Raw genomic sequence first — 22,926 nt, 5'->3', positions numbered from 1 at the left:
GAAAGCTTCAAGTGAGCTTTATTAGGGAGCGCTCCCGGGCGAGGTTCACTGGTCCAAGAGAAAGGGGCCAGAGGAGTCGCACCCGGGCAAGGGTTGGGCAAGATTTTGTAGGGGAAGAAGGAAAAGGGGTGTGGTGAATCTAGGAGGGCGCAGGGTATTCCTTATTTGGTGGTCTTTTCAGGTATCCTGGGGGACCGTTGGTCCCGCCCCTCAAAAGGCGGGAAGGCTGGGCTGGGTTCAAATTCCCCAGGTCAGTTCCTGGAACTGGGTGGTCCGGAATGTCTCCAGGGCAGCTTCTGGAACTGGGTGGTCCGGAGAATTTCGGAGAATTTCGGTCTGATGCAACCTGTGAATCTGATTGTGTTCCCCTGCCTCGGGCCAGTTGGCCTTACATATATATATGTGTGTGTGTGTGTGTGTGTGTGTGTGTGTGTGTGTGCCCAGGACACAGCTGCTCCTAAGTAGACACTTGATTGATGTAAGTTAATTAACATGCTTCTTTAGGATTTTTTTTTTTTTAACTTGGAACTACTGAGACTGAGCTTGAATCCCTTGCTAATATGAAGTTGGGACTTACAAGTCTTGGGTGTTGTGAAACTCCATGTTATCAATCTGTGTAGAGGAAGTCATACAAAAGACTGAAGACAGGAAGAAAGAAGAGTTGTGAGGTGCAGAGAGTCATAAGTACATTCAAACCCCTGATTCACACCTGCTTGAAGTTCATACGCCCTCCTGTGCTACTTGGTATTTTGTTTCTGTTTGATTTGTTATATCAAGTTATCACTTGATTGTTACCAAAGGAATCCTTCCTGAAACAACCAAGTTAAAGCTTTCATAGAGGAAATGACATTTGACTAAATTTTTAAAGACTAATCATCACCAATATTTGTTAAAGATGTTCTATGTTTCAGATACATGCTACATGTTGGAACTCTTAGACCGATAAAATATGAATGCTGTTCTCAAATTGTTGACAGTTAAATGAAGATGAACATGTAAACAGTTTAGAGCAATTTAGTATGCTTAACACTCTAAAGAATTATAGTAAAAATGTTGAGGCATGAGTCTGATTTTGCTGGTAAAAGAGAGAAGAAAATACATTCTAGGAACAAAGAATTCAAAATGATTTAGACTAGTTGAAGTATTGGAAGTAGCTGAGATCACTCAGAAGGAGTAAGATATTAATATAAATAATTCGGCACCTAGGAGAAATTACTATTACAGAATGTGTTCTAGAAAAGTAAAAGAAAAAAAACAAAGCAAATAAATATCATGAAAGAAGAAAACAGTAAGCCTAATATTTTCCAAAGAGATTTCTTTGTTACAATGAATTAATGCTTTAAAAAATGATTTATTTTGAATCATCCCTGAACATTTAAACTAAATCCAATTCCTTTAAACTGGTTTTAATTCTCATGCCTCTACTATTACAAAAATTATGTAAGAGACCCTGAAAAACTTAGTCCCCCAAACTGCTCCTCCCCACCCACATTGATAAACCCAAGCTTCTCAACTGGGTGGCTACAAAATCTCAAGAACAGTTTCTTCATTTTCAGAATACATTTTTTAGCCCTCTATTTCTGAAGCAAACTGAATTTTCAACTCACTCTTCTAGAAAAAGCCTCTCCCCCAACAAAAACCAAAACATTCTTTCAGAACCTTCTCATGCCTGGGATTTTAAATAAAGATCTATGCTTAATGATACTCTAGTTGATTTTCTTCAGTTTCATGTGTTGTGCCTTGAATCAGGACTGGACCCCTTCTGCTCAGCCCAGGACACTCAAAGGGGACAGATCCTGTCAAGTAGTCCTTGATGGCTCCCCTCCTCAGAGTCCCATTGACTACACACCTGAGTAAATTCTGTTCCTAAAAAACTAGTGCCCTTCTCTTTTTACACTGATGCACCACATAAGCCTTTATTCTTCTGTCTTAAGTGTGTTTGGGACAATCTTTGATTCATTTTGTTTCACTGCTCAGGAGTCTCATAGATGATGCAGGAGCACAGGGACAAGACTCTGTGTATGTGACTGTCTCTTGTTCATTCTTGTCGTTTGAGTATGAGCAATCATCTGTCATTCAACATGTCTCCAGTTCGTTGCTTACCTTCTTACATGTGCAAACATTACTTTACAAATCACACTGTGTTACTAAATTTGGTACATAAACACGCTGTGTGATACCTTAGAATAAAAGGATTCAAAGATTCTAAGTATTCAATGGTCAGCATTTTTTGATTGGTATGAAGAAACTGCAAAAAAATATGAAAACCCTAAAATTACTTCCATTAAGATTTATTTAGAAAAGGCTAATAAAAATGTAGAATCTGTTTCCTCTCCCTCTTCCAGCCCAACTGCAAATTGATATTGCTACTGTACTCTTTTACATGGACTTCCTCTTCCCTCTTACTCTGCTCTCCCTCCTCCTGTACCTTTTTCCAAACTTTTTTGCCCTTTCCATGACCACCTCTATCTAAACACTCCCCTGTCACTGGTCAGTATTTCTCCTAATGTTTATCATGAGTGGAGAAAATGCCCAGCTCCATTAATTCTCTATTTTAGAAATTTGGTGAAGGTCAGATTTGCAAAATCTAGCTAAGGACTTATCCATCCCTCATAACAAAAGACAAGGTTTCACTAAATAACTTAGAATTGCTCTAAGAAATTACAATTAAAAATTATTTTATCTATTTGAATTGGTTATACCCTCAAGAGATGTAAAATTGTCAAAACTTGCTTAGAAAAATCAGAATGAATGGATTACTAAGAAAACTTTAAACATATGCATGGACAGTTGAACTTGGATGGATATGAAAACAGTATAAAATAGATCAAGACCTTTTAGCAGCTATCCATTTGTATTTTCTATTAAAATTGCCTGTTTAAAATTCAGATGTGTAAACAGAGAAATGATAAATTCTTCCTTGATTTCAGAGTTCACTTAACTACCATCTTCTGGGAATACTTTGGTTTTAATAAGGGTGAATATATCATAACTACCTAATCTACCTCTGTTATTGTTATTGTTGTTGTTGAGTGGCCCTCCCAGGGTAGTGTATTCAAGGCAGTAGTCCTTATCCTTATGATCTAAAATCATGTCAATCCACAAACTCAGGTGGATGGATCAGAATTAAATTTGAATGCCTAATTCCCCTTTAGTCTGGTTACCACTCAGACTGAATACCAGCCCAGCCTCTCTGGATGTCCACTAGGGAAAAGAAAGACGCTTGAAGACCAGGAATATTTAAGGTAGAACCTTGAATATTCAAAAAACATCTATATAGCATCCCCTGTGACCTCCACTTTGTCCATCTCAGTACTTAAGTAGACAAGAGAAAGTCATCCCTTCCTGGGAATAGTTGCATTTAATGACCAAACTGCCTTATTAAGATGTGTGTACCAGGAGGACATGAGAAAAGTAGAGGTAGACTATCAGCTTTTTGAGTAGTTTCTGCCATAAAAGTCACAGATTGAAAAACTGCCATCAGTCTGGAATGCTGAACACATGACCCATATTAATTGCAATGGCCCTATCAGTATGGCAGGAAGAGAAACAGAAACTGGGTAAAAATCAATACTGGAAATGCCACAGATGGCACCAATGCTTGTCAATAGCCAGATGTAGTCAATCTGTCAGAATTAAGAGGAGACCATGATCCATAGGATGTTTCCTTTCCCATCTTGCAGCTTTTGGTGGGAATTACAAATTTGGCATGCAATTATAGCCTCTGCATCAGAAACAGAGTCTGTTTTGTTTTGGTTTGCTTTGAGTATTTTTTAGTGCCTAGTCCACAATGTGAGCATGTTGCCATGACTGGTGTGGTGGATTTATGCAACAATCTGGTAGTCCAAGCAATACAGACACTGTTAAGAGCCTGATGCCAGTTTGTCTCATCAGTGTGGAGGTCCTTTCTGTGGGCATCTATGAGTCACCCAGACAGTTCAATCAGCAACCACAATTTTATTCCATGGTTCATGTCCCTGAAGAGACATTGTCTCTCTCTAATCTGCAACAGTCTCAGAGTTGAGTTTCATCCACTGAATGGAGTGACCATGTCCACTTTCAGTTCATGAATTTAATCAACTCACATTTCTTCTCAAATTATGTGTATGGATTGTTCCTAGGTAGGAAACAGTAAATACTGAATAGTATATTTGCCTGTAGATACTTACAAATTCATAGTACTTTCTGGGGAGACCATAGTTGATATGTCAGTTACACAAATTTTTCCATGAATATCCAAATTCAAATGTTTGTCAAAGTATTCATATTTTTTTAAAAAAAACTTTTTTCAGTGTGACAGATTGATAGGTGCCAATTAGCTATCTGTTATGGTAGGAACTCTGAGTTTACTTATAAGGCATAAGCAACTTACCTACTATCGAATTTGTAATTCTATGTCCCTGAAAGTCATTGCCTGGACTCTCTTCAATTCACAAGTGCCTAAACCAGTAAATAGGAATGAAAAAAAAAAAAAAAAAGAAAAATCCACTTTGTGGGGTTGAAAGTCTAAATGACTTCTGCATGCTAAGTTAATTATGTAAATGGCCACTTCAATGAAAACAATGTAGCTTCAAAAAGAAAAACTAATATACTGTCTTATGGAAGGATCGGTATAGAAGAAATGGTAGACAATTTATTTATAAAAAATAAAGATATGTATTTTCTTTCACTGACAGCTTTCTTAGAATCCTAGAAGAACAAACAAAGTAAGATAATAGAATGGGGCTGATTTTATGAAATTAAAGTAAGATAAATATGTTGATTAGGCAACTGAATAAAAATCCAGTACAGGTCAGATATGCAAATTAGTAGTTTTAAAAAATTTTAATCAGAGATATCTGTATTTGAAGTTCTAGTGAATAGAATCCAAATCTGGGAGAAAAAGGCCCAGGGCATTTTCTCTAACTATGCTACTACTTATGCATTTATGTTTTATACTTGAAATATGATTTTTTATACATATAATTTGTTACAACAGGACTATTCAGGTATATCATATATAGAAAATTATATAATTTACATAATCACATGTAATTTCATCAATTTTAAGCTATGATCAGTATTATGTATTAGTTACTAACATGTTTAAATTTTATTTGTTAATTTCATAGATCTTATATTTATAGAGGAGAAAAATAATATTTTTATATATTTGCAATCTTAAAAGCATATAGCTTCTCAAAAGAATTCCCACCAAAACATTTATTCACTACATTTTTATTGTTTGTGTAAAATTGTTCTCTCATTCTTCAAACAAGGGCCACTAGAAATTGCATACATGATTTTGAGGGAAAAAAAGCAAAATCGACTTGGAGTGTATAAGGTTGTTTTTATTCACAATATGCTATTTTACAGTCTCCAGCTCTACATATCAGATCCAAGTCAGATAGAGAAAAAGGGAGCAATTATCAATAGAGACATTTTGAATCTTTTCATGGGGTCACCTTTTGAATAAAACCTATTAGTATTCTGTGAAGATACAGAGGAGTGTACATTCAAAATAGAGGACATTCAAAAGAAACTAAATTATCAGAGAAGAGTTACCTGCACACATATTCATCATCAAAATAGCCAGCTAACAGAAAATAGGGCTACAGACATTACATGTAACCCTGGACAGCTGTAGCTCTGAGTGAGTCTAAGAGGAATGGGATCCACACAGCCATCTCTTCTTAGATATTTCTGACATTCTAGAATTAATTTGCTACTATCACAAGTCAATTAAGGACATTTGTTTTTAACAGGACATACAAAAATAGGAGACAAGATAATATTGAACCGCCAACTTTTTGCTCTGATGGCTTATCCTGGGAATAAGAATGAATAAAAAAAAAAGTGAATTGTGAATATGCCATTTTTTTGGTAAAGTTATGTGAGCAACCCTAATATGTCACAAATGATTCCTTTCTCAAAGAAAGATGTAGACATAGATAGTTGAGAAACCAGAGGGCTTCTGCTCCATTTTCACAACTGATTTAACATCAGGAATATTGGTATATACCAAATTTGTATTAACACTGACCATTAAGGAAATTATTTTCTTAAGTTCTATAAAGCTGTGTTTATAATTAAAATACATTTGGAGCACAGATGTATGGTTTGGTACTTTCACCTGGGGATCTCAAAAATGCTTGCAACACGTTAACATTTTTAAAGGTTGGCTACATCTGAATTCACATAAAAAAGACATTTGTGCTGGAAAGAGCTATTACAAAAATTAGACATCTTCATCAGTGTGTTAATTATGGCAGTATATGTGAAGTAATGAAATTGAAACAATCCTTACTACTGAACAATCCAGATTTCATAACTCACACTTGAGCCCTCCTTTCATGGAACCTGCGTGTTCTTGCCCTAAGAGAAAGGTTTCAGCATATGAAAATGCAAATAATCACTTCTTTTTTTAAACTAGGTAGCATCATAGTCATTGATTATTGAAATGATGTTAGTAATGGCAGCAGTATGCTATAGATGAGCAGCTAATGCTTTTAAGGGTGATTTGGCCATGGCATTTCCACATTTACCCCATTTCTCTACATTTTATCTGTACCACCTAAGAACATGTGGATAGCAATTTTAAATAATTTACAGGTGGAAGAATATTCCTCACATATATAGTCATGTTTAGTCTTCACAGTGATTTTGTAAGGTAAGTTTGGGACAAAGTGTGAGGCAATCAGGGAGGTATGAAATATAGAGAATAGATACTGTCATAAGATAGTAAAGGCTGCTATTGACTACATTTTTAAAATGATGTGACTAGTATATATTTTTAGTTTAATTCATTTTTGGTAAAAGTTGAAATTATAGGATTTATATATACATTTAAGAGCCATGATGTTAAGAGAGAGTGAGACTGCCAACCCTCAGCAGGTGATGTCTCTGAATTTCACACTAGTTCTTTTCACCTTAGAAAATGTGAATAGAGTAAAGATTGGCAGAAACAAGATAACTCACTAGAAGAAACAGTGGAGTAATTTTCTGCCGAAGAAAGTCCAGATAAGAGAAATGCAACAGAGTTCTGTTTTATAAGTAATGTAATATTGTACGGAATTAGTGCAGAAGAATGAATAACATGTGTACACTTTGTGCAAGATTTGGTGTAGGTAGAGAGAGAAATACAGAAAAGAAAATGTAAAAGAACACAAAAGTCAATGTATAGCCATAAAAGTACATTACAAAGTCCAACCCTTCTAATATATATATATATATATATATATATATATATATATACATTTATTTATTTTATATTTTTCTATTTTAAATACAAACTAAGGGCTTCTCTGGTGGTGCAGCAATTAAGAATCCACCTGTCAATGCAGGGGACATGGGTTCGAGCCCTGGCCTGGGAATATCCCACATGCCATGGAGCAACTAAGCCCGTGCACCACAACAACAAAGCCTGCACTCTAGAACACACAAACCACAACTACTGAACCTGCATGCCACAACTACTGAAGCCCGCGCACCACAACTACTGAAGCCTATGCACCTAGAGCCCGTGCTCTGCAACAAGAGAAGCCACCATGATGAGAAGCCTGTGCACCACAACAAAGAGTAGCGCCTGCTTGCTGCAACTACAGAAAGCCTGTGCACAGCAACAAAGACCCAACAAACACAGCCAAAAATAAATAAGTAAAATAAATAATTTTTTTAAAAATTTAGAAAAAAACAAAAATTGATACAAAGTTGTCACAAATTTTTGGCTCTCTAATATAAAAGATTGATACAATTAACACTTAATACAATGTTTATGAAGATTCAAGCAATAAAGTAATACATAAGTACTTCTAGAATAACTCACAATTTTTGCATATCATCAGACCAAGTATTCAATTCTTGAAATACAGAAATGCTTCTACATTTCTAAGTGGCACCTGAAAATGCAGAGGGACAGTGTTCCTGTATTGCCCTCAGGAGATAGTGGAAGGTAGGGAGCCCTCAGAGTCTGAGAAGGTATGACAACTCCGCTTGTGCAGCCTTTCTTGCTTTCTGTCTATAATTTCCTTTGGAACCTGGCAAGGATGATTCTCCCCTGAGGGAAATGCATTGACCTTAACAGACAAGGGGGCAAGCAACTTGGGTTTATTATTAGATGTGCTTTTCAGAAGTGAAGTTTTTAAAAATGTTTCAGAAAGTGGTGTTTAAATTGTTATAGCTGCAGGCACCTGCAGTTTATGAGCTAACCATGTATGTATGTTTTATGAAGCTTTTTAATCTGTAACTCACTTTTTTAAAAAAGGCAATAACAATAGCAACTATCAGAAAGTTTTGTGCTGGTTTTGACACACAGAGTGCCCAAGCAGATAATGCCATATATATCCTATGAAGTCTGCTTAAGCTAGGAATGCCTGGTTTCAGGAAAGTGAGAGTTAACCTATTACTTTATTCATTTTTTTTCTCATCACTTTAGGCAAACGATGAGAGTGCTGAAGTAAAAAAGAAGTAAAAAACTACTGAGTGTGAAGTATACCACTGCTACTGGCTGAGTGGCCCCTTAGTTAAAGTGACCTTAGCAATTTTAAAAGAAAGACTAATATAAGAGATCAGAATTTTCCTTTCAATCATAAGTTATTCTCTGTAAAGAAAATAATTATTTCCCTTCATGATCACATAAATGTGATTTTCACATTAAAAATTCACAGGAAATATGGGGAGTAATTACTTTTTATCCCAGTAGCATGGTAAGTCTATGTCCATTATAAACCATTTTCATCTCAGGTCAGCACAAAACAGTGAATTTCTTTTTAAATGCTTAATGCAATTTTACCAACAATAAAAAATCTGAGAATTGCTATATTTTGATGATATTGAAGTACATGATATTGTTTTCTTCTGCTTGAAATAAAATTAATATATGTCTTTTGTAAATAGAATATTAAACATGTTTGGCTATAAAATTTGATTAAAACAAATATAATTCCACAAATGTATCCTCAATTTTGAAGCTTTACAAAATGATTTTTTAATTTTTATTTTGGAACTACGTTTTAATGTTGGATTTTACTTCTTAAATCTCAGTTATTTGATGTATTTCTGAAAATATTTCAAGCAAATCATCAGTTAGTAAAATAATGACAATCTGGGTCATAGTTAATAAATAATAATTAACTTATCATTCAATTATGTTAATCATTTCATATTTATTGAACATACTTTATTATATGTGCATGACTTCTAGGTACTACAGGGATAATTTTTCAAACTATTTATATGATACCTGCCTCTAATAAGTGTGTACTATAAAATGAGATGATAAATAAAAGACAGCTTAAGAGCTAAATTAAGTGCTCCATGCAATAAGCAATCATCTGATCATCTTCACATCTACTTCATTCAATCCCCAAGGAAGGCTGCTACAATCTTTTGTTCTTATCTTTATGAAAGGAGATAATCACATTTGTATTATTTCCCCCAAGGCCAACATATATCCATAGAAAATTACATTTTATGTTCATATATCTGCTGGGACTTTGAGGAGTAAAGTTTAATCTTGGCTTAATCTCCTCTATGGTGGAGCACCACTTTTCTTTTTGCTTTGGAATTCAGCATGTGGATTCTACTGCCACAAAAGACTGCATCACCCCAGCAAAATCCATCTCAGATGCACATCAGGCATGTGACACATGCTTTTACTTTTCTGGTTGCACACTTGACTCTGAGATATTTGAGATATTCACAGCCTCACCTAAAGCTCAAGATCAGGTTTCTCTTAGACTTTTGAATCTTTGCCTGATATCAAGGAACTGCCTTACTTGATTCCCGACTAACTTCATTTTGTTCCTCAGGATCTGAATGTTGGGATAGTTTACACATTTATTTGTTTATTTATTTGTATGTCTGACATTCCATTTGTTTCTTTTGATCTTAATTTGTAGCCTCAAGTCTATATCCTGCTTCTAACCCATTTCTCAAAGGGGTGGTATTTTTTCCAATTGTTACTCTTAGCCCCATTCACTTCTGTTTTCTTGAAGGATCTTCCTCTACGTTTTTACTCAGCTCTTTCTAGAGTAGGGAATGACCCTTCATTTATGAAAAGAATTATAGATGTCAGTAGACACATAAAATGCATGTACAAGATTTTCATGTGTAAACATTTACACATTTCTTTCCTGGAGAGAGTTTTATAGCTTTTATAAGTTTCCTTAATGGGTCACTGACCCTCTAAAAATTTGACTATTATTGCTTATATTCCCAATGTATACACCCATTTACTCCTAGGCACTGCATCTTCTACTGGCTTCTTTTCCTTCCTTCTTCTCCATTGCTGGGTACTGCATTGAACTCAGTTTTTAACTCTGCATTACATTGTCTGCATTAGAGGAGATACCTAATTTCACTACTTTGGCTGCATGTGAAAAAAGAAGACCTCAACATTTCTGGCCCAGACACCAAATATTATTAAATTCAAATTAACTAAACTTGGACTGATTATTTTTCCTCCAAAATTAGATATCCCACATCTATAGGTGGCACTATAATTCTTTTGATCCACTAAGTGCAAAGCTTTGGAAATAACTCTTTCTTGTTCTCTTTCTCAATCCCTAGGTGAAATTGACCTCCACCACTACTGCATCATACAATATAAACTTCCTACTATCACCCTCCATTTATCTCAGGCTAAAATTATTGAAGTAGCTTGTTTTATCTTTTCCTATTCTACAATTCATCTCTAAACGTTACCATCAGAAGAAAATTTCCTAATATGTTATCATTTGCTTTCAATTTACAGAAAATTTCTGGTAGATGCTAATTGTCCCAATGCCAAAACTCACACTTCTACACCTATCATTAAGGGGCCTAACAATTTGGTTCTTATTACTGTCCCCAGACTTACATCTCCAGTGTTATACAACCTAAACCTCTTTCCAAAAGAACCTGTTGTACAAATATACCATGTGCAATATTCCTGTATTAATGTTGTGCCTAAAACTGCCACTCTTATCTTTGTCAAATTATGTTCACTATTTTAAAAAATCATTTTAAAGTTCTGTGTTATTCAAGAAGGCTTTCCTAATTTTTCTACACATTCATGGTGTTCACTCCTGAAGATCACATTAAAATTACAACCACTCTTTATTTTCTTTGCAAAGTATTTCACACATTTAGAAGGCATGAAATATTTGAGTCACCTTGACATTTTGTGAACATTCCTGACTAGCATGTGATGTCCTTAATGGCAAAGATTGTGCTTTTACCATATGTTTTCTAATCCAGAGATTTCTTAGTTATGCAGGCTACATATGCAGAGATTTTTGTGTAAAGAATGAATTCCATAGAAGCATATCAGTTTTAAAAGTGTGTTTATAATAGGGTTGCCAGATAAAATAGTGAATATCCAGTTAAATTGGAATTTCATAAACACAAAATAATTTATGAAATAATTATTTATGATAATTAATGAACAATTTTGGTACACATGCACCATGCAATGTTTGGGTATACTTATACTAAACAACATCTGTTGTTTATATGAATTCAAATTTTACTTGGTGTCTGTATTCATATTCAATGAATCTGGCAACTTTAGTTTTCTTTATAGGGATAAGCAATTATACGGAATTTAAAACTAAACAATAATGATGTGAAAGTTGAACAATAGATTCAGTGTTTTCTTCCCTTCCCATTTAGAATGTAATAGAATATATTGTGAAAAACTATCTAGAAATAGATATTTTGAATTTTGTGGCCTGAGGTTCAAAACCAACTGTCTTTATTTCATTGCAAGTTACCATAGTCTCCCAAGTGAGTTGATGGCTGATTTGTCTCTTAATCAGTGTTTATTTAGTTTTTCAATCTTTAACTTACTATAAAAGCTGTTTACCTTTAGATGCTGATGTTATAGCAACAAATAAGACCAACAGAATACCTACTTGAAAGTGACAAATATAATAATATAAAAAGAAAAAAAATTAAAATTTCAGACAGCAATAAATGCTATGAGGAAAACAAATCAGGTAGCGTGATAAGAGTTGGATGGTCAGGGAGCACCTGTGGAGGAGGACACAGTTGAGTTGAGTAGAGGCTTGAATGATAGGAAACAGCCATCCATGAGAAAGGGTGAAGCAGGAACATTCCAGGCAAAGGGAACAGCTGGAGGAAAACTCAAATGGAGGAACAAGCTTGACATGCCTGACAAACCAAGGAATTGTATTGTTACTAGACCATATAGGGCTAGGGAAAGGTGAGTGGTTACAGATGAGGAGGGAGAGGTAAATAGAGGATAGATCATGCAGAGTCCCATTGCTCTTGTTAAAGGTATTGGATTCAACATTAAATATCTTAAAGATCTACCAAAAAAGGATTGCTTTAAATGACATGTGGAACATTAATTGTTGAGGGTGGGAGACAAGAGCAATAATAGAGCATCCAGTGTGGTAGCTCTTCTGGTAGCCCAGAGAATACACACTGGTGCTGTCTACTAAGGTATGAGAACTGGAGGTAGTGACTCACAGATGAAATCGGGATTCATTTTGAGGTCAGAGCTAACAAATTGTGTTAATAGAATACTCAAGGCAAGAGAGGAATTCAGGGTAAATTTTGAGTTTTGATTTGAGTATCTGGATGAATGGGAAGCTAGAAGAAGAAGCATGATTAGCAGTGGTGAAATGATTCACAAATTCAGGCTTGGGGTGGAATACCCATTCCCTTGGCTAGAGTTCTGGATAAAATTGCATTTTATTAGGGCAAGAGAAAAAGTCATTGCTAGGGATTATGAATGCTTTCTGATCTGTTTTAGAGAGTAAATAATTGTTGACAACTCCTACCCAGGTACAATAGCATGTGTATTATCGGGGAGGAAATGTTTTAGGAACATTAACTCCAATTTAATGTACATGCCAATATTTAAATTTCTCAAAGCCAGAGGTCAGTCTTATTATTAATCTTTAGTATAAATGTCTTATACACTTTATGCCAAGTGCCTAGTAGATGTTAATTAATAACTTTCCATTCTTAATGAGCTCTTTTCTGTGTATACCTGTATCATATTAACTGAGTTCACATTATTTTCTCAGATGATCTTCTAATGTTTTTTAATCCATAGTCTTCCCCTCTAAACTCTGGCTTTGAGACCAGAAAACTAGTTAAAATATATTTTTTATATTAAAATATTTTTTCACCCCATTATTGAACAGATAAAACATATTCATAAGCACAAGTTAAAAGAAAGAGGAAAGAAATTACCTTGGGGAAAGAAAATACCTTGGGGAAAGAAATTAAATTCTAAAATAATCCTAAAGCCACTTTTTTTTTTTGTATCAGGTTTATAATGGCTAAGGCCATAATAAAAAAAGTCAGCTTTAGAGACTGTATCTCATACTGATATCAGCATGTGAAACTCAGCAGGGACGCTAAATTTTGAGCATTAACCAGGTTAATCCACAGAGCAAACATCATAGCTCTCAAAATCTAAGGCAGCTTTTCGACCCTTTATGTCATCTCTCTATATAAACCTTATAGTTCACATAAGGATTCTGTTCTTTCTTTCTTTTTTTTTTTTTTTTTTTTTGCGGTACGCGGGCATCTCACTGTTGTGGCCTCTCCTGTTGAGGATCACAGGCTCTGGACGCGCAGGCTCAGTAGCCATGGCTCATGGGCCTAGCTGCTCTGGGGCACGTGGGATCTTCCCGGACCGGGGCACGAACCCGTGTTCCCTGCATCGGCAGGTGTACTCTCAACCACTGCGCCACCAGGGAAGCCCAGGATTCTGTTCTTTCTGATTAAAAGAGGGAGAAAATTCTGTCAGCTAAATCAATATCTTACTAGTGGAAAAACAAAGAAAATTATAAATAACAGCAGCTACTTTCTATGATTGGTGAAATGCCATGGCAAAGAAAGCATGATTCTCTCCAGGGCTAAGAAATTCAAGTTTCATCTTAGACATCTCATCTTCAACATTTCAAGGTTTAAATGAAAACAAAATATGGTTTCATAGCATTTTACTCAATTATATTTTAAGTTCCATGAGTAAAACTAACCACAACAATTACTAACATTTGACCTTTCTACCTATATTACTTATTTCATAGGATTTTATGAGCTAATATTTGTAAGTACTTAGAACATTCCATGGCATATATTAAGAATAATATCCAAGGTTTCAATATAAAAAAGTAAATACCATTATATAATAAGTGCAGAGGCATAGTTTCTGTTTTTTTTACTTTAATTTTCATTTTTTTATTAATCAGAAAATGTAATCATTTTTCAATGCCACAAAATGCATAAGATGGAACTGTTTGGTGTGAGTTTAAGAGAGTTTTCTTTAGTGTTTTTGTTTGTTTGTTTTTATATCTTTATTGGAGTATAATTGCTTTACAATGCTGTGTTAGTTTCTGCTGTACAGCAAAGTGAGTCAGCTATATGTATACATATATCCCCATATCCCCTCCCTCTTGAGCCTCCCTCTCACCCTCCATTTCCCACCCCTCTAGGTCATCACAAAGCATCGAGGTGATCTCCTTGTGCTACGCAGTGTCTTCCCACTAGCCATCTATTTTACATTAGGTAGTATATATATATATATATATATATATATATATATATATACATATTGATGCTACTCTCTCACTTCGTCCCAGCTTCCCCTTCCCCCTCTGTGTCCTCAAGTGTGTTCTCTATGCCTGCATCTTTGTTCCTGCCCTGCCACTAGGTTTATCAGTACCTTTTGTTTTACATTCCATATATGTACATTAGCATCTGGTATTTGTTTTTCTCTTTCTGACTTACTTCACTCTGTATGACAGACTCTAGGTCCATCAACCTCATTACAAATAACTCAATATCATTCCCTTTTACGGCTGAGTAATATTCCATTATATATATATGTGCCACATCTTTATCTATTCATCTGTCAATGGACATTTAGGTTGCTTTCATGTCCAGTCTATTGTAAATAGTGTGGCAATGGACATTGGGGTACATGTATTTTTTTGAATTATGGTTTTCTCTGGGTATATGCCCAGTAGTGGGATTGCTGGGTCATAGGGTATTTCTATTTTTAGTTTTTTAAGGAACCTCCATACTGTTCTCCATAGTGGCTGTATCAATTGTTATTCCCACAAACAGGGCAGGAAGGTCCCTTTTCTCCACATCCTCTCCAGCATTTATTGTTTCTAGATTCTTTGATGATGGCCATTCTGACTGTGTGAGATGCTACCTACCTCATTGTGATTTTGATTTGCATTTCTCTAATGATTAGTGATGTTGAACATCCTTTCATGTGTTTGTTGGCCATCTGTATGTCTACTTTGGAGAAATGTCTATTTAGGTCTTCCGACCATTTTTGGATTAGGTTGTTTTTTTTTTTTTTTTTAATATTGAGCTGCATGAGCTGCTGGTAAATTGTGGAGGCTAATCCTTTGTCAATTGCTTCATTTGAAAATATTTTCTCCCCTTCTGAGGGTTGTCTTTTTGTCTCATTTATGGTTTCCTTTGTTGTGTAAAAGTTTTTAAGTTTCATTACATTCCATTTGTTTATTTTTTATTTTATTTCCATTACTCTAGGAGGGGGGTAAGAAAGGACCTTGCTGTAATTTATGTCATACAGTGTTCTGCATATGTTTTTCTCTAAGAGTTTTATAGTGTCTAGCCTTACCTTTAAGTCTTTGATCCATTCTGATTTTATTTTTGTGTATGGTGCTAGGAAGTATTCTAATTTCATTCTTTTACATGTAGCTGTCCTGTTTGCCCAACACCACTTATTGAAGAGGTTGTCTTTTCTCCATTGTATATTCTTGCCTCCTTTGTCAAAGATAAGGTGACCATATGTGTGCGGGTTTATCTCTGTGCTTTCTATCCTGTTCCACTGACCTATATTTCTGTTTTTGTGCCAGTACCATACTGTCTTGATTACTGGAATTTTGTAGTATAGTCTGAAGTCAGGGAGCCTGATTCCTCCAGCTCTGTTTTTCTTTCTCAATATTGCTTTGGCTATTCATGGTCTTTTGTGTTTCCATACAGATTGTAAAATTTTTTGTTCTACTTCTGTGAAAAATGCCATTGGTAATTTGATAGGGAGTTCATTGAATCTGTAGCTTGCTTTGGGTAGTAGAGTCATTGTCACAATGTTGATTCTTCCAGTCCAAGAACATGGAATATTTCTCCATCCATTTATATCATCTTTGATTTCTTTCATCAATGTCATATTTTTCTGCATACAGGTCTTTTTCCTCCTTAGATATGCTTATTCCTAGGTATATTATTCTTTTGTTGCAATGCTAAATGGGATTGTTTCCTTAATTTCTCTTTCAGATTTTTCATCATTAATGTATAGGAATGCGAGAGATTTCTGTGCAGTAATTTTGTGTCCTGCTACTTCACCAAATTCATTGATTAGCTCTATTTTTCTGTTAGCATCTCTAGGATTCTTTATGTATAGTATCATGTCATATGCAAACAGTGAGTTTTTCTTCTTTTCTGATTTGGATTCCTTTTATGGCTTTCTCTTCTCTGATTGCTTTAGTTTTATTGGTCTCTGCTATTGTATTGTTTCCTTACTTTCTTTTTTATTTATTTCTGATCTGATCTTTATGATTTCTTTCCTTCTGCTAACTTTGTGGGGTTATTTTTTTGTTGTTCTTCTTTCTCTAACTGCTTTAGGTATGAGGTTAGGTCGTTTATTTGATATTTTTCTTGTTTCTTGAGGTACGATTTCATTGCTATAAACTTCCATTTTATAAATGCTTTTTCTTTATACTTCAGTTTTGGGTTGCTGTGTTTTCATTGCCATTTTTTTCTAGGTATTTTTTTTTTTATTTCCTCTTTGATTTCTTCAGTGATCTCTTGGTTGTTTAGCAGCATATTGTTTAGCCTCCATGTGTTTATATTTTTTACAGTTTTTTTTTCCTGTAATTGATAATCTAGTCTTATAGCATTGTGGTTGGAAAAGATGCTTGATATGATTTCAATTTTCTTAAATTTACCAAAGCTTGATTTGTGACCCAAGATATGATCTATCCTGGTGAATGTTCCATGAGCACTTGAGAAGAAATTGTATTCTGTTGTTTTTGGATGGAATGTCTTATAAATATCAATTAAGTGCATCTGGTCTAACGTGTCATTTAAAGCTTGTGTTTCCTTATTTATTTTCTGTTTGGATGTTCTGTCTGTTGGTGTAAGTGGGGTGTTAAAGTCACCTACTATTATTGTGTTACTGTCAATTTCCCCCTTTATGGCTGTTAGCATTTGCCTTATGTATTGAGGTGCTCTTATGTTGGCTGCATAGATATTTACAATTGTTATATCTTCTTGGATTGATCCCTTGATCATTATGTAGTGTCCTTCCTTGTCTCTTGTAACATTCTTTATTTTAAAGTCTATTTTATCTGATATGAGTATTGCTACTCCAGCTTTCTTTTGATTGCAATTTGCATGGAATATCTTTTTCCAACCCCTCACTTTCAGTCTGTATGTGTCCCTAGGTCTGAAGTGTGTCCCTTGTAGACAACATATATATGGGTCTTGTTTTTGTATCCATTCAGCCAGTCTATGTCTTTTGGTTGGAGCATTTAATCCATTTACATTTATGGTGATTATCAATATGTATGTTCCTATTATCATTTTCTTAATTGTTTTGGGTTTGTTATTATAGGTCTTTTCCTTCTCTTGTTTTTCCTGCCTAGAGAAGTTCCTTTAGCATTTGTTGTAAAGCTGGTTTGGTGGTGTTCAATTCTCTTAACTTTTACTTGTCTGTAAACCATTTGATTTCTTCATTGAATCTGAATGAGATCCTTGCTGGGTAATCTTGATTGTAGGTTTTTCCCTTTCATCACTTTAAATATATCCTGCCACACCCTTCTGGCCTGTAGAGTTTCTGCTAAAAAATCAGCTGATAATTTTATGGGGATTCCCTTGTATGTTTTTTGTTGCTTTTCCTTTGCTGCTTTTTATATTTTTTCTTTTAATTTAATTTTTGTTAGTGTGATTAACATGTGTCTCAGTGTGTTTCTCCTAAGGTTTATCCTGAATGGCATTCTCTGTACTTCGGACTTCATTGTACTATTTGCTTTCTCATGTTGGGGAAGTTTTTCATCTCTAATCTCTTCAAATATTTTCTCAGACCCTTTCTCTTTTTTCTTCTTCTTCTGGGATGCCTATAATTTGAACATTGGTTCACTTAATGTTGTCCCAGAGAGAGGTCTCTGAGGCTGTCCTCCATTGTTTTCATTCTTTTTTCTTTATTTTGTCTGCAACAGTTATTTGCACCATTCTATCTTCCAGCTCACTTTTCTGTTCTTCTGCCTCAGTTTTTCTGCCTTTGATTCCTTCTAGAGTATTTTTAATTTCAGTTATTATGTTGTTCATTACTGGTTTTTTGCTCTTTAGTTTTTCTAAGTCCTTGTTAAACATTTCTGGTATTTCCTCTATTCTATTTCTGAGATTTTGGATCATCTTTACTATCATTACTCTGAATTATTTTTCAGTAATTTTGCCTATTTCCTCTTCATTTATTTGGTCTTGTGGGTTTTTATCTTGCTTGTTTGCCTGCAATATATTTCTCTGTCTTCTCATTTTGTCTAGTTTACAGTATTTGATGTCTCCTTTTCCCAGGCTGCAGGGTCATAGTTCCTGTTTCTTCTGTTCTCCGCCTCTGGTGGTGAGTTTTGTCCAGTGGCTTGTGTAGGCTTCCTAATGGGAGAGGGACTTTTGCCTGCATTATGGTGGGTGGAGCTGAGTCTTTTCCCTCTAATGAGCAGGGCCATGTCAGGTGGTGTGTTTTGGGGTGTCTGTGAGCTTAGTATGCCTTTAGATAGCCTGTGGGCTGTTGGGTGAGTTTGTTTTCCTGTTTTGTTTGTTGTCTGGTGTGAAGCATCCAGTGCTGGGAGCTGTTGGCAGTTAGGTGGAGCCGGCTCTTGGATTCATTTAGAGGCCTCCGTGAGAGGTCTTGACGAATAATCTTCCCTGGGGAGAGAAATTCTCTAGTGGTCTAGAGTCCTGGACTTGGTGCTCCCACCCCAAAGCCTCAGGCCTGACCTCTGGTTAAGGGACCAAGACCCTGCAAGTCACTCGTCCTAGCAATAGGGGGATTAAAAAAAAAAAATACTAACAAAACCCCAACAAATAGTAAAAAGTAAAATCAAGCAAACAGAAACAGAAACAAGGAAACATGCACACACACAAAATAAACAAATACAATACCAAATAAATCAAAAAGCAAGAGAAAAACCAAACAAAAGCAGAATTCCAATTGAAGAATGAAGCAAAGAAAGAAAATGAACCAAAAAAAATTTTTTTTAATTAAAGAAAAAGGGGAAAGAAGACAGAACAGAAAAGCAAAGTAGAAGTAGAAATATTTTTAAAAGAAAATATACTAAAGAAAGAAAAAGGTAAAAAGACAAAGCCCCAGAGAAATGGTGAAAACAAAATCAAGCAAACAAAAAACAGAAACAAGGAAACACATACACACGTAAAATAAACAAAAACATAGCCAAATAAAACAAAAAGCAAGAGAACAGCCAGACAAATAGAACTCAAAAACAAAATCAAACAGGATTAAAACTAACAAAAACACATAACCTGAAAACAAAACCAAAGTAGTATGCCAACTGAAAAATAAAGCAAGGAAAAAGAACTAACTGGTAAAAATGATTTAAAAAAATAGAATAAAATAAAAATGAAAAAACACTGGTCAACAGAAAAGCAAAGTAGAAATGGAAATATAAGAAAAATATATTAAAGAAAAAGAAGAAAAAATATGGGAAAAGAACACAGAACAACAGAAAAGCAGAGTAAAAATAGAATATATAAAAAAATTTTAAAAAATCTTATAAAACATAAAGATCCCAAAAGACTAAATAAATTAAAAAAATACTAAAACAACAAACAAAGGAAAAAGAAAGTAAGAAAAAGAAACAAAAACAAAGAAGCCAGAACCAACAACAGAATGAATCAAAACATGATAAAATTCATAGTAATAATTATGTTTCCCTGGGGTCTCCACTGTCAATGTCCTTGCACATGCTGTGAACCACAGCTCACCTCTGCCTCCACAAGAGGCTCTACTATTCTTCTGGGCTGGTCTCTTGACCTGTTGTGGGCCCTGTGGGCACCACTCAGACTCTGATCTGGCCCAATTCCTGCATGTGCTTGTCCCTAAAGTCCACAGCTGTTAGAGCTAGACCATTTTCATTTGTGGGAACACTCATCGTCTACTCAAATATTCCATAGATGCAGGGTCTACCTAGCTGATTACAGGGATCTAATCTGCAGCTTATATTGCTGATGGAAAGATTTTCAATCTTCTTCATTAGTCACCCCATCCCTGGGGTTCAGCTTTGGTTTTATCCCCACCTCTTTGTGTGGTCCACTCACAGGAGTCTGTACTGAGGCTGCCTTAGAGCTCTTGGTCCTATGAGGACCAGGCACAGAGGTGGTAAAACTCCTTGGAACTCAGAAGCCCCAGCAGTGCCAAATGTGCAGGGAAGCTGGTGGCCATGGGCACAAGAGATAAGACCGTAGTGAGGGCCTTTTCTGACACCCAGAATAAGGCACATGATGGCCAGCCCTGGCTGGGCTTTTTCTGGCACTTGGTAGCAGGCATGGGAGGGTTGGCCCTAAGAGGGCTTTTTTTTTTTTATTGCTCAGCATCCAGCACACAAGAGCCAACCCTGAGCTGGCTTCTTTTATTGTAATTGGCAGGTGCTGGAGTGTGGGGAAAGAAAGGTTACATTAGTGGTTCTGCCCCCTGTGTGTGATTCAGCAGTAGTGCCCTGCTTCCATGGCAGTCCAGTCTCCCTCCATAGGCATTCCCTGCTGCAGGTTTCCTCCCTCCTGTCCCCTCAGTCAGTCTCCCCACAGCCAACAGCAGTTCTTACTCTGGGCCTGTTCACCAAGCCCCATGCACTAGCTCCCAGCCCCCTTGAATAACTGTGAACACATGTCCCAGTCTGGGGCACATAAGGCCATGGTACAGACCGTCTATGTATTTCTCATTCTGCCTCACCTGCCACAGATAGGCTGCTTCACCCTCCTCCAACAGCCTCAAACGCTTCCCTTCTGTCCCAGTAGATTTCCCTGTCTGATGGGGGTTTCTCCATCAGAGAGTGGGTTTCCACAAATTCGGGAATCTCTATTTTGCTTCAACTCCCCTGCCCTGGGATGCAGGTCCCATCCTACTTCCTCTCCTCCTCCTTCTCCCTTCTTTTCTCCTTCCTATCCAGTTATGCAGGGATCTTTATAGTCCTTTCCAGTGTCCAAGGTCTTCTTCTAGTTTTCAGCTGGTGTTTTGTGAGAATTGTTGCATCTATAGATGTATTCCTGATGCATCCATGGAGAGAGATGAACTCTACATCCACCTACTTCTCTGCCATCTTGAATATCTTGAGAGTTTTCAATTTTGTAGGCTTTGTATTTCATCACCTCACTGCTTCTGCAAGCCCACTGGCACCTACCACACTGAACATGTGGGCTTGATCATTTCACCTTCCCCAGCAGCTTTGTTGTCTGGCCTGTTTCTTTGTGGTGAAATATAGGCGTCACTGTGCCCCTTCACATCAGTGATTCATATAACCAGCCATGTACTGGCAAATTTTTAACAAACTACTCTCCAAAGGAATAAAAACAAACAAACAAAAACAAACGAACAAAAAAACAAGCAATACTTATTTGTAATATTTGACAATATCTGTCGTATAAATACTCCAGCTATGGATGATTTTGAACTATTTATGTGACATCATTGAATGGCATAGTTTGGAGGAAATGGGAATTATCCATTTTCATGAGCTAGTATCAGTTGTACTACATATGCAAGTTGTATATGTGAGAGTTACCATTGTTTTTATCGCAAATCAAAAATCTTAAAAAATAGCAACCTTTAATCAATATTAACAATGACTAACATTTATGAAATTACTTCCATGTGTTTATCAGTACTCTAAATAGTTTGCATGTGATAATTCATTTAATTCTCCTAATACTATTAAATAAATTCTATTTTTAAATATATTTGTATCTATAATGAAATCAAGAAACAGAGAGATTAAATAAATTTCTCTAGGTTTATGTGTCTCAGATATGTAGAACCTAGGATCAAAGCCAGATATTTTGAATTTCTTATTTTACTTTCAAATCAAGATCTCATCTTCAAGTATTTTCCTAGAGTCCTTTAACATCCCCATTTCCCCAATTCTTCTGAAGTCCCTGTCTTCATTGTCCTTTATCAAACACATCTATTAAGATTATTAGACTATTTTTCTCATAACACTGAGCAAAATTCAAAATTATATTATACTTTTATATTGTCCAATTCAAGACCATAAAATCTTTTATCATCATAATTTACTCAGATTTTGAGTTCTAAGCACCAAATTGACTTTTTCCTAAAATAATCATAGGAACGCTGGACTGGCTGCTACTTCATTTTATGCTCCATATGATTGAGTTACTCTTATATTCTTTAGGAAATATATAAATTAAGTACTCATTTTCTAACACTTAATTGATATTATTCTGTATTTCAAAGTGGTATACATGTTTTCATTCCTATGTTTTTTGACTTACATTAGTTGTTTTCTTTATTATTATTTATATATATAAATATACACCTAGCAAAATGTTTATAAACAAATATATAAAACATGATTTTTCCCTTGAAGAATATATGATATATGCAGGAAAGAAAAATAGGAAAATTCAGAAAAATTAGGGAGCTGTGAAAAGTGTTGTATTGTTGACACAATAGTTTTAGGTAATCTTTAATTTTAGCACATCTATTTCAATTAATTATTAATATATAATTCTAAAATTTAAGAATCTCTAAAGCACAAAAGGCACCTTAAAATATTTTTATTTGAGTATAATGTATACCAAAGGAAACAATAGAAATTACATTTCTCTTCTCCTCCAGCCTCATCCTCAAATTCTTTCCCACCTCTGGTCAAAACTTATTTATCATCTCTGGGATTTTTGTTGTTGTTGTTGCTC

This window comes from Delphinapterus leucas, chromosome 7, assembly GCF_059928025.1.
Source record: "Delphinapterus leucas isolate spDelLeu-1000000601 "Yukka" chromosome 7, BTC_Dleu_Yukka2, whole genome shotgun sequence".
Lineage (NCBI taxonomy): Eukaryota > Metazoa > Chordata > Mammalia > Artiodactyla > Monodontidae > Delphinapterus > Delphinapterus leucas.
The sequence above is the reverse complement of the archived record's forward strand: the minus strand, read 5'-3'. Positions refer to the sequence as shown.